Here is a 13,079-nt window from a genome sequence, read left to right on the forward strand (position 1 = left end):
TCTTTCGACCTTCCCGCGGCGTCCGTCAGGGCTGCCCGCTCTCCCCTCTTCTCTACGTCATCTCTATCGAAGTGCTGGCTGTTAACCTTCGGGCCCACCCTGACATTGTGGGGCTGCGGCCGCCCGGTCTATCCACTAGTTTGCCTGTTCTTTCCTTATATGCTGATGACACTTCCGTTGTGGCTGCTTCGGACTCCGCTATCCTTGCCGTCTTTGATACCTATGGAAAGTTTGAAAAGGGAACGGGTTCCAAGCTTAATCTTGGTAAGTGCGAGGGCCTTTGGCTTGGTCCTTGGCGTTTTCGTAGTGGTTCTACTTCCGTTGACATCGCTTGGACCTCTTCAAAAATTAAAGTCCTTGGTGTTTATATTGGGCACGGCGACCTGGCTGAAGCTAACTGGCGGCCCCGGATTGACGCGGTGTCGCGTTGTCTTGATGCGTGGCGTTCCCGGGCCCTTTCCCTTTCCGGAAAGGCCCTCATCGTAAATGCCCTGGCACTCTCACGTGTTTGGTATGTGGCCTCCTTGGTCCATATGCCTCCGTGGGTGCGTACAGAGCTCAACCGTCTTGTCTTCAAGTTTCTGTGGTCTGGCAAGCCTGACCTAGTTTGTCGCAATGTAATGTTTCATCCAAAGGAGGCTGGTGGTTTTTCGGTGGTCTCCATTGACCTCAAGGTCTCCTCACTGTTGGTTCAATGGGTCCGTCGCCTTGTTGTTTGTCCAAATGGTTGGGTTTTTCTGTTGAAGTACTGGCTTCTCGACCGGCTTGGAGTTTCTCCTCTCGCTTTTCTTTCGAGCCCTTCATCTTTTCCGTCTGCCTCTTTCCCTCCCTTCTATTCTGCCCTATTTCGTTCATGGTCGGCCCTTTGTGGCTCCATGTCCCCTTCTGGTTTGGCTTTCGGTGGGTCTGTTGGTGGCCCTTTTCCTGTCCACTCGATGTCCTGCAAGTTTGTTTACTCTCTCTTCCTCAAGCTTAACCCTGCCGTGCCCAACTGCGTTTCCAAGTTTTTCCCTTCTTTTGGTGCATTGTACTGGCCTGCCACCTGGAGTTCATTGTTTTTTCTCCCCCTAGATCGCAAGGTGTCCGATCTTAACTGGAAGATTGCCCACGGGGTCCTATATACTGCCGAGCGCATTTCTTCATGGTGTCCCACTATCCCTTTATCCTGTTTTTGTGGGTTTCAGCTGGAAAGTCTCGAACACCTATTCTTCTTTTGTCCTCTTGTTCAGAGTGGGTATGCTTGGGTCCAGACTCAACTCTCCCGGGCTTCCCCTCTGGCTCCGTCTATTTCTCTTCGCCATGCCCTCTTTGGTTTTTCGTCGGATGAAATGCGTTGCGTTCCCAGGGTATTTTGCTACCTGTTGAACGTTTGTAAATATCTGGTCTGGTCACAGCGCAATGATCACCGTTTTCGCTCAGAGCCCCCCAGTGCAGTTCACCTTATCTCTGGAATAAAGGCCCGCCTACGTTTTTATCTGCCTTTGTATTTTAAACGTTTTAACTCTAGCCGTCGCCGCAAATACTTCCTCCGCCAGTGGGGTGGTAACGGCGTTTTTGGACACATTAGTGGTTCCTCCTTCGTTTGCTCTTTCTAGTTCATTCGCTCTTGTAAATATTGCTTACACTTATTTTTTTCATCTCCACGTCTGTTTTTAATCCTTTTTTGTTGTTTTGCCTTTTATTAGCATGTTTCGCGTTTTAGACTTTTTATCTCTGTAGGAGAGGCGGGGTTCGACTCCCCGACGAATTTGGTGTGCCGGCCCCGTTTAGGGGGTGCTCCCTCTCCTGGGCGATCCCCATTTCTGTTGTTTCCTTTTTCTGTTGTCAAGACTTCCGGGCATTGCACCTCGCTCGGGGGATCGCCTAAATACAAAAAAAAAAAAATGTGTTGTAATAGAGGAGCTACGAGTAGTCAAGGGGTTAGTCGCGTATGGTTTAGGGGCCGATTAATCTCTCCCTCCTAGGATCGAAAGTAGCACGGGGCCCCGAAAAGAGTTTTTTTTTTTTTTTTAGCTTGTGCACAAATGTCAAAAATACGCATGCGTTCTGTACGTACACTCGTGTGATAGGTAAATGCGCTTACCACATGGTGAAATGTGTGTACAAATGTCCCAAATACGCATGCGTTCTGTACGTACACTCGTGTGATAGGTAAATGCGCTTACCACATGGTGAAATATGTGTACAAATTTCCCAAATACGCATGCGTTCTGTACGTACACTCGTGTGATAGGTAAATGCGCTTACCACATGGCAAAATGTGTGTACAAATGTCCCAAATACGCATGCGTTCTGTACGTACACTCGTGTGAAAGGTAAATGTGCTTAGCACATGGCGAAATGCAAGAAGAAAATTCCAAACTATAGATCATCCCTTATTTTATGTGTTGTAATAGAGGTGCTACGAGTAGTCAAGGGGTTAGTCGCGTATGGTTTAGGGGCCGATTAATCTCTCCCTCCTAGGATCGAAAGTAGCACGGGGCCCCGAAAAGAGTTTTTTTTTTTTTTTTTTTTTCTGCTTGTGTGGCAAATGTCAAAAATACGCATGCGTTCTGTACGTAAACTCGTGTGATAGATAAATGCGCTTACCACATGACGAAATGTGTGTACAAATGTCACAAATACGCATGCGTTCTGTTCGTTTACTCGTGTGATAGGTAAATGCGCTTACCACATGGCGAAATGCAAGAAAAAAATTCCAAACTATAGATCATCCCTTATTTTATGTGTTGTAATAGAGGTGCTACGAGTAGTCAAGGGGTTAGTTGCGTATGGTTTAGGGGCGGATTAATCTCTCCCTCCTAGGATCGAAAGTAGCACGGGGCCCCCAAAAGAGTTTTTTTTTTTTTTTTCTGCTTGTGTGGCAAATGTCAAAAATACGCATGCGTTCTGTACGTAAACTCGTGTGATAGATAAATGCGCTTACCACATGACGAAATGTGTGTACAAATGTCACAAATACGCATGCGTTCTGTACGTACACTCGTGTGATAGGTAAATGCGCTTACCACATGGTGAAATGTGTGTACAAATGTCCCAAATACGCATGCGTTCTGTACGTAAACTCGTGTAATAGGTAAGTGCGCTTACCACATGACGAAATGTGTGTACAAATGTCACAAATACGCATGCGTTCTGTACGTACACTCGTGTGATAGGTAAATGCGCTTACCACATGGCGAAATGTGTGTACAAATGTCACAAATACGCATGCGTTCTGTACGTTCACTCCTGTGATAGGTAAATGTGCTTACCACATGGCGAAATGCAAGAAAAAAATTCCAAACTATAGATCATCCCGTATTTTATGTGTTGTAATAGAGGAGCTACGAGTAGTCAAGGGGTTAGTCGCGTATGGTTTAGGAGCCGATTAATCTCTCCCTCCTAGGATCGAAAGTAGCACGGGGCCCCGAAAAGAGTTTTTTTTTTTTTTTTAGCTTGTGCACAAATGTCAAAAATACGCATGCGTTCTGTACGTACACTCGTGTGATAGGTAAATGCGCTTACCACATGGTGAAATGTGTGTACAAATGTCCCAAATACGCATGCGTTCTGTACGTACACTCGTGTGATAGGTAAATGCGCTTACCACATGGTGAAATATGTGTACAAATTTCCCAAATACGCATGCGTTCTGTACGTACACTCGTGTGATAGGTAAATGCGCTTACCACATGGCAAAATGTGTGTACAAATGTCCCAAATACGCATGCGTTCTGTACGTACACTCGTGTGATAGGTAAATGTGCTTAGCACATGGCGAAATGCAAGAAGAAAATTCCAAACTATAGATCATCCCTTATTTTATGTGTTGTAATAGAGGTGCTACGAGTAGTCAAGGGGTTAGTCGCGTATGGTTTAGGGGCCGATTAATCTCTCCCTCCTAGGATCGAAAGTAGCACGGGGCCCCGAAAAGAGTTTTTTTTTTTTTTTTTTTTCTGCTTGTGTGGCAAATGTCAAAAATACGCATGCGTTCTGTACGTAAACTCGTGTGATAGATAAATGCGCTTACCACATGACGAAATGTGTGTACAAATGTCACAAATACGCATGCGTTCTGTTCGTTTACTCGTGTGATAGGTAAATGCGCTTACCACATGGCGAAATGCAAGAAAAAAATTCCAAACTATAGATCATCCCTTATTTTATGTGTTGTAATAGAGGTGCTACGAGTAGTCAAGGGGTTAGTTGCGTATGGTTTAGGGGCGGATTAATCTCTCCCTCCTAGGATCGAAAGTAGCACGGGGCCCCCAAAAGAGTTTTTTTTTTTTTTTTCTGCTTGTGTGGCAAATGTCAAAAATACGCATGCGTTCTGTACGTAAACTCGTGTGATAGATAAATGCGCTTACCACATGACGAAATGTGTGTACAAATGTCACAAATACGCATGCGTTCTGTACGTACACTCGTGTGATAGGTAAATGCGCTTACCACATGGTGAAATGTGTGTACAAATGTCCCAAATACGCATGCGTTCTGTACGTAAACTCGTGTAATAGGTAAGTGCGCTTACCACATGACGAAATGTGTGTACAAATGTCACAAATACGCATGCGTTCTGTACGTACACTCGTGTGATAGGTAAATGCGCTTACCACATGACGAAATGTGTGTACAAATGTCACAAATACGCATGCGTTCTGTTCGTTTACTCGTGTGATAGGTAAATGCGCTTACCACATGGCGAAATGCAAGAAAAAAATTCCAAACTATAGATCATCCCTTATTTTATGTGTTGTAATAGAGGAGCTACGAGTAGTCAAGGGGTTAGTCGCGTATGGTTTAGGGGCCGATTAATCTCTCCCTCCTAGGATCGAAAGTAGCACGGGGCCCCGAAAAGAGTTTTTTTTTTTTTTTTCTGCTTGTGTGGCAAATGTCACAAATACGCATGCGTTCTGTACGTAAACTCGTGTGATAGGTAAATGCGCTTACCACATGACGAAATGTGTGTACAAATGTCACAAATACGCATGCGTTCTGTACGTACACTCGTGTGATAGGTAAATGCGCTTACCACATGGCGAAATGTGTGTACAAATGTCACAAATACGCATGCGTTCTGTACGTTCACTCCTGTGATAGGTAAATGTGCTTACCACATGGCGAAATGCAAGAAAAAAATTCCAAACTATAGATCATCCCTTATTTTATGTGTTGTAATAGAGGAGCTACGAGTAGTCAAGGGGTTAGTCGCGTATGGTTTAGGGGCCGATTAATCTCTCCCTCCTAGGATCGAAAGTAGCACGGGGCCCCCAAAAGAGTTTTTTTTTTTTTTTCTGCTTGTGTGGCAAATGTCAAAAATACGCATGCGTTCTGTACGTAAACTCGTGTGATAGATAAATGCGCTTACCACATGACGAAATGTGTGTACAAATGTCACAAATACGCATGCGTTCTGTACGTACACTCGTGTGATAGGTAAATGCGCTTACCACATGGTGAAATGTGTGTACAAATGTCCCAAATACGCATGCGTTCTGTACGTAAACTCGTGTAATAGGTAAGTGCGCTTACCACATGACGAAATGTGTGTACAAATGTCACAAATACGCATGCGTTCTGTACGTAAACTCGTGTAATAGGTAAGTGCGCTTACCACATGACGAAATGTGTGTACAAATGTCACAAATACGCATGCGTTCTGTTCGTTTACTCGTGTGATAGGTAAATGCGCTTACCACATGGCGAAATGCAAGAAAAAAATTCCAAACTATAGATCATCCCTTATTTTATGTGTTGTAATAGAGGAGCTACGAGTAGTCAAGGGGTTAGTCGCGTATGGTTTAGGGGCCGATTAATCTCTCCCTCCTAGGATCGAAAGTAGCACGGGGCCCCGAAAAGAGTTTTTTTTTTTTTTTCTGCTTGTGTGGCAAATGTCACAAATACGCATGCGTTCTGTACGTAAACTCGTGTGATAGGTAAATGCGCTTACCACATGACGAAATGTGTGTACAAATGTCACAAATACGCATGCGTTCTGTACGTACACTCGTGTGATAGGTAAATGCGCTTACCACATGGCGAAATGTGTGTACAAATGTCACAAATACGCATGCGTTCTGTACGTTCACTCCTGTGATAGGTAAATGTGCTTACCACATGGCGAAATGCAAGAAAAAAATTCCAAACTATAGATCATCCCTTATTTTATGTGTTGTAATAGAGGAGCTACGAGTAGTCAAGGGGTTAGTCGCGTATGGTTTAGGGGCCGATTAATCTCTCCCTCCTAGGATCGAAAGTAGCACGGGGCCCCCAAAAGAGTTTTTTTTTTTTTTTCTGCTTGTGTGGCAATTGTCACAAATACGCATGCGTTCTGTACGTAAACTCGTGTGATAGGTAAATGCGCTTACCACATGACGAAATGTGTGTACAAATGTCACAAATACGCATGCGTTCTGTACGTACACTCGTGTGATAGGTAAATGCGCTTACCACATGGCGAAATGTGTGTACAAATGTCACAAATACGCATGCGTTCTGTACGTTCACTCCTGTGATAGGTAAATGTGCTTACCACATGGCGAAATGCAAGAAAAAAATTCCAAACTATAGATCATCCCTTATTTTATGTGTTGTAATAGAGGAGCTACGAGTAGTCAAGGGGTTGTCATTTAGCTCCGTGGTTATTTGTGATATTTACTGGAATCTTTTGCGGTTTTTCTGAAAGTTTTCTTTGGTGACTGTTTTCTAATAATTTAAAGGGTTTCTATTTGTGTGATATTTATTCGAAAGATCGATTGGAGGACTAGTGAAGAAGAGATTTTGTTGCTGTTCTCCGGGAAGCCAACATGGCTGACCGGAAAGGTCGAAGCGTTACTTTCAAAGTGCCTCATGGGTTGAATTTGAGAGACCTGAAGACTGGTTTGGAGAGTGAAATTACTTCGGATATTGTGGTATTTCAAGATCTTGGAGGAGGAGAGTATTTGGTGGAATTTTCGAGTGTGAGTGATGCAGAAGCGCTGGTTGAAGAAGGTTTCGATGTCAGCGAACTACATGTTTCTTGTCACCCGCCTCACGCTCAGTCTATTAATGTCAGCATAATGGGTCTACGATCGTATATCGAGGATAAGGAAGTCAGAAAGGTGCTATCCCAATATGGGGAGATTAAAGGAGATGTTATCCGGCTAAAGTACAGAGGTGATCATGAATTAGCCGGCTTGGAAAATGGCAACAGGCTCGTGAGAATGCTCTTAACCGAGAAATCGATTCCTTATTCTCTTCGCATTGGAGGAGAGTGGTGTCGGATAATCCACAACAACCAGCAACCTGTGTGCGGAGAATGCAAAGAGTTAGGCCACACGAGGAAACGATGTCCGCAAATTGAATGCAGGATTTGTAAAGAGAAAGGTCATTTGTCGTATGTGTGTGACAAACGGCTCGTTCAAGCTGAAGAACCGAGAAAACAGGAGGATCAAGAAGTGGAGGAACGTCTAGCGATAATGATGCTGTTAACGTAAAAGGATCTAATGATGATGAAGGAAACATTGTGCAACAAGAGAGTAATGAAACGGTTAAGGACACAGTTAATACATCGGAGGCTATGGACACGGAGCATGCGGTTCAGGGATGCAAAAGGCAGATTTCGGACTCTGATTCGGACGGAAAAACTCAGCATCGACGGGCAAGAATCCACCCTGTCCCAAATTTGGGTGCTGGTAAGCAAAGAGATAAGAATGCTGCTACATCTGCTGCTAAAAAGGCCCATACTGATAATGTTCCATGATGGCAAATTCGTATTTATTCTTTTTTTCCCTGATTCTATTAATGACTATTCTGGCTAGTATTATTGCAATGGCCTTCGCTGTCCAGACAAAAGGAAAATGGCTTTTTCTTTTTTTAAGAGGAACAGGTTTGACATAATTTTTCTGCAGGAAACACACTGGACGGTTGACTTAGATATGCAAATAAAACGCGAGTGGGAGGGTGATGCTTTTTTTGCCCATGGGACGAACTCTTCTCGAGGTGTGGCCATATTGATTGCTTCGCGCCTGGATTCCAATGAGAAGCAAATTCGGAGGGATAACGAAGGTCGTGTTTTGAATATGCTTTTGGAAATTGACGATAGCACGCTTAACTTGATTAATGTTTATTCCCCATCAAAAGATTCTCAGCGCCGTGCTTTTTTCTCGGATTTGAATAGGTTCCTGTCGGATTCAAACGATAACATCTTGGGAGGCGATTTTAACTGTTTTTTTAACTCGCGCTTGGATAAGCTCGGTGGGGTTCCTAATGCGCGTCAATCCGCGTCCGTGCTTCTAAATGCCCTTAATACACGTTTTAGTTTGGTAGACGTTTGGAGGGAACGACATAAGGATGAACGCAATTTCACGTGGACAGGTCGAGATCCAAGAGATCCATCTCTTTTCATCCGCACACGTATTGATTATTTTTTTATTTGTAAACCCGTTAACCAATGTGTAACCTCAACGGATATTCAACCGTATCGCCACTCGGATCACGATTGCTTGACTCTGACCATTGATTTTGAAAGAATTGAACGCGGCCCGGGGTACTGGCACTTTAATAACGAGCTTCTTGCGGACGGTGTTTTCCAAGAGGAAATCCAGCGTTTCTGGTCAAATTGGGTTAAAGAGTTCGAAAATTTTGCTGACCCTTTTGAGTGGTGGGAGAAAGCAAAGTTAAGCTTTAAGCGGATTGCTATTAGACGGGCGACGATTATTGGAAAAATTCGGCGCCATGAACGGTTTGTTTTACAGAGTAGATTGGATAAGCTTCAAGAGCGGGCAAAAAATGGTACTACTAGCGATATAGAGCAATATCTCATAGCAAAGCAGGGCTTGAGGCAGTTCGAACTTAAGGAGTTAGAAGCTATTAAAATACCAACAAAAGCGCAGTTTGTCGAGGAAGGTGAAAAGAGTACTCGTTTCTTTTTTTCTCTTGAGAAATGCCGTCGTTCAGCACAAAACATACGTGTTTTAACGAAGAATAACATGGATACCGTTACTGAAACTAGGGACTTGCTTGGGGAGGCCTTTTCGTTTTATAAACAGCTTTATACAGCGCAGCCTTGTGACGAAAAGGTACAAAGAGAATTCCTAGATGGAGCATACCCCGAACTCGTTGAGAATGCGCGAGACTCTTGTGAAGGAGATATTACAATTGGGGAGTTAAAAAGGGCTGTTGATGCAATGGAGAAGGATAAGTCGCCTGGTCTTGATGGCATCACTACCAATTTTTATAAGCATTTCTGGCACCTGTTAGGTGATAAATTAGTCCACGTCTATAACCATGCGTTTCGGGTTGGCCGCCTTTCCGTGTCACAACGGCGAGGAGTAATTTCTTTATTATTCAAGAAGGGTGACCGCACTCAGTTAAAGAATTGGAGGCCCATCACTCTTCTTACGACCGATTATAAGATTCTATCTAAAGCGCTTGCGAATAGGCTACATGAGGTGTTGCCGCTCATCATTCACTCAGACCAAACTGCCTCCATTAGGGGGAGAACAATCAATGACAATGCTCGGTTATTACACGATGTAATTGCGTATGCTAACACTTACTCTGTGCCAATTGCTGTTGTAAGTGTCGACCAGATGAAGGCCTTCGACAGAGTATCGCAGGATATCCTGTTCAAGTGCCTTAAGCGCTTTGGCTTTGGCCCTTCCTTTATCCAGTGGATCCAAGTTCTATATAATTCTGTGTCAAGTTCCGTTAAGGTTAACGGCTGGTTAACTACTTTTGTCCATTTGGAGAGAGGATTAAGGCAAGGCTGTCCGTTATCTATGCCTCCATATATGTTCTAACGGCTGAATCCATGGCTATTAATATTCGCTCAAATCCAAGAATCCATGGTGTTAAACCCCCTGGTTCCGAAAACGAAGTTAAGTTATCCCAGTTCGCTGACGACACGACCCTCTTACTCACGAATGAGCAGTCCAACCGGTATGAGCAGTTCGACCGGTATGAACTCGCCTCCGGGGCTGAAATCAATAAAAGTAAATGCAAGGGATTGTGGAGCGGTGATTTTTCTAATCGAACTGATCAGTTGTATGATTTTGCCTGGTACAATGACTACATCCCGGAGAAAATTCTCGGACAGTTTTTTGGCAATGTGGACTGCTCTCTTTTTAACTGGAATGCCAAGATTTCAAAAATCAATAATATCATAGCTGCCTGGCGTCAAAGAGTTCTTAGTTATAAAAGAAAGGCCTTGATTATTAACAGTTTGTTAACATCGACTTTGTGGTACAATGTTACCTCGCTGTCTGTTCCATCTTGGGTTATCACGCAAATAGAGCAATCAGTGTACACTTTCTTTTGGGGCAACAAGCACCCTCTTGTCAATCGGGACATACTCTCTCTCTCTCTGAAGGAAGGGGGTTTTAACATTCCACGCCTTGAAACTAAGGTCCAAGCCTTTAGGTTGAACACTTTAAGAAGATTATTGTCGGGTGAGGACGCCCACTGGAAAAGTTTTACGGCCTACTTTTTACGTCTCGCAAATATGGAACTTGGCAAACTATCCCTAGTACTTGAGTACCCTCTCCAACGCATTGACCGTAACAGTCCAGCGTTTCACAGGGAATTATTGTCCGCTTGGGCTAAACATGAGCCGTGCCGTCTTCGCACAAATGTACCAACCATGGCCACGGACATCCTAAATGAACCACTCTTTCTTAACAGGCATATTACTCTCCATGATGAGCTACTGTTTTTCAAGGACTGGGTTGCAGCAGGGGCTATAAAGATAAGAGATATTTGTTACGAGGTAGTTCCTGGCTTTTTACCTGTCAGGGCCGTTCACGAGATCTTGGCTGGCCAGTTAGGGAATGATGGTCTTACTTTAGACAGAACGTCCCGAGAGTTGAATAAGATCTTATCCGCGATCCCTCAGCATTGGACGAAACAGATATGCTCGAAGCGAAGAAAACCAACCCCTACTCTACAGCCCTGTTTTGCGATCCGCACTGCAGGCGCAGGTCAAACTCCGACGGATATCGTATCTTACAAGACGAGGCATTTTTATGGTCAATTGCATGATCGGAATAAGCCAGTTGGTCCCGCCATAGATCGATGGAAAGCATCCCTTCAGCCTGAGCCTGCCTTTACCTCCAAGCAGTGGAAGACCCTATATACTCACCGTTGGTAAGCAATAAGCAGGGAGACACCAATTGGAAGATTGCTCATCGGGTGCTTCCTACAGCCCTCTCTCTAAATAGGATGGGAATACTGGACACGCCCAATTGCCATCGCTGTGGTTCTATTGATGATATTGAACACGCCTTGCTTGAATGTAGAGCTGTGGATACCTTCTGGGGATATGTAGATCAGTTTATCCGGAAAATTTCAGAGAATAAATTGGTGCTCTCTCCAGCTATTAAGATCTTAGGAAAGGTGCCTTCAAGGGGTGATCCTCTTAGTGAAAGAGCTGTGGCTTTGATCAACTGAGCTCTTACTGTTGCGAGATGTGCTATATACAAGTCAGCAACTCATCATAGGCTAGACAATGATTGTGTGCCACCGGAAGCTATCTTTTCTGCAAGTGTTAAAGCGCATTTAAAATATCAGTTTAAATTGTATTCGTCTCGTAATTTAGGACACCTCTTTCCTGAAGATTGGTGTATTAGAGAAGCTTTTGCTAAGGTTGAAAATAATCGTCTAGTATTTAAAATGTAAAAGTAACACCAGAAAAATGACATAGGCTTAAACTAATTAATTATATTTTTCGTGCATATGTAATTTTTCAACTCATATTTTTTAAGTGTAAATAAAACGCTCTTTTGAGCTTTTTAGAGAAAAAAAAAAAGTCGCGTATGGTTTAGGGGCCGATTAATCCCTCCCTCCTAGAATCGAAAGTAGCAGGGGGCCCGGAAAAGTTTTTTTTTTTTTTTTTGCTTGTGTACAAATGTCACAAATACGCATGCGTTCTGTACGTACACTCGTGTGATAGGTAAATGCGCTTACCACATGGCGAAATGTGTGTACAAATGTCACAAATACGCATGCGTTCTGTACGTACACTCGTGTGATAGGTAAATGTGCTTACCACATGGCGAAATGCAAGAAAAAAATTCCAAACTATAGATCATCCCTTATCCCCCGCATGGTTGCTTTACTAATGTCAGCATTTTGGGGTTTCGTTCGTATGTTGAGGATGAGATGGTCGTGGAATCATTATCGCAATACGGTGAGATTAAGAGTGATGTTATTAGATTAATTAAAGTATAAGGCCGATCATGATCTTTCGGGAATTGAAAATGGTAATCGGTAGGTCAAGATGGTTATCACAGCGAAATTTATTCCGTACTCTATTAGAATCGGTGGCCAGAGTGGTGCCACATAATCCATAACAATCAGCAGCCTGTTTGTAATGAATGTAATGAAGTTGGACATACAAGGAAGCGCTGCCCTCAGAGTGATGTTATTAGATTAAAGTATAAGGCCGATCATGATCTTTCGGTGACCAGAGTGGTGCCGCATAATCCATAACAAACAGCAGCGTGAATGTAATGAAGTTGGACATACACAAGGAAGCGCTGCCCTCAGATTGAATGTAGAATTTGTAAGCAAAAAGGCCATATGTCATATGTTTGTAGTCAAAAGGATGAGCAAATATCTCACGAAATTTCAACAGAAGATGCGTCTGGCTCAGTTAATGAGATGGTGTCGGTTACTGAGGATGATCCAAAAACTAACGAGAAGGTGTCTCTCACTGACGCTGATCCCAAAACTAATGAGGTGTCTGTTACTGAGGTTGATCCCAAAACTAATGAGAAGGTGTCTGTTACTGAAGTTGATCCCAAAACTAATGAGAAGGTGTCTGTTACTGAAGTTGATCCCAAAACAAGTAAGAATCCCGTCGATGGACAGACCGGAGATGATTTTAGTGAAGTAGAAATGGATATACACGAGGAACATGGTCGAAAACGATCATGTCTAACGGAATCGGACTCTGACACGAAAGTACCAAGCCGTCGCTCAAAATATTATCCTGTTCCTAACTTTGAGATTGCGAGACAAAGGGACAAAAGAAATGTTAAAAAACAATCGGCTTCTTAACAGCGTACACAAATGCAGGCTTTTTATTTTTCGATTTTGGTCCTGATCGCAACTTTAGT

The sequence above is a fragment of the Montipora foliosa genome, chromosome 8 (assembly GCF_036669935.1).
Source record: "Montipora foliosa isolate CH-2021 chromosome 8, ASM3666993v2, whole genome shotgun sequence".
Classification (NCBI taxonomy): domain Eukaryota; kingdom Metazoa; phylum Cnidaria; class Anthozoa; order Scleractinia; family Acroporidae; genus Montipora; species Montipora foliosa.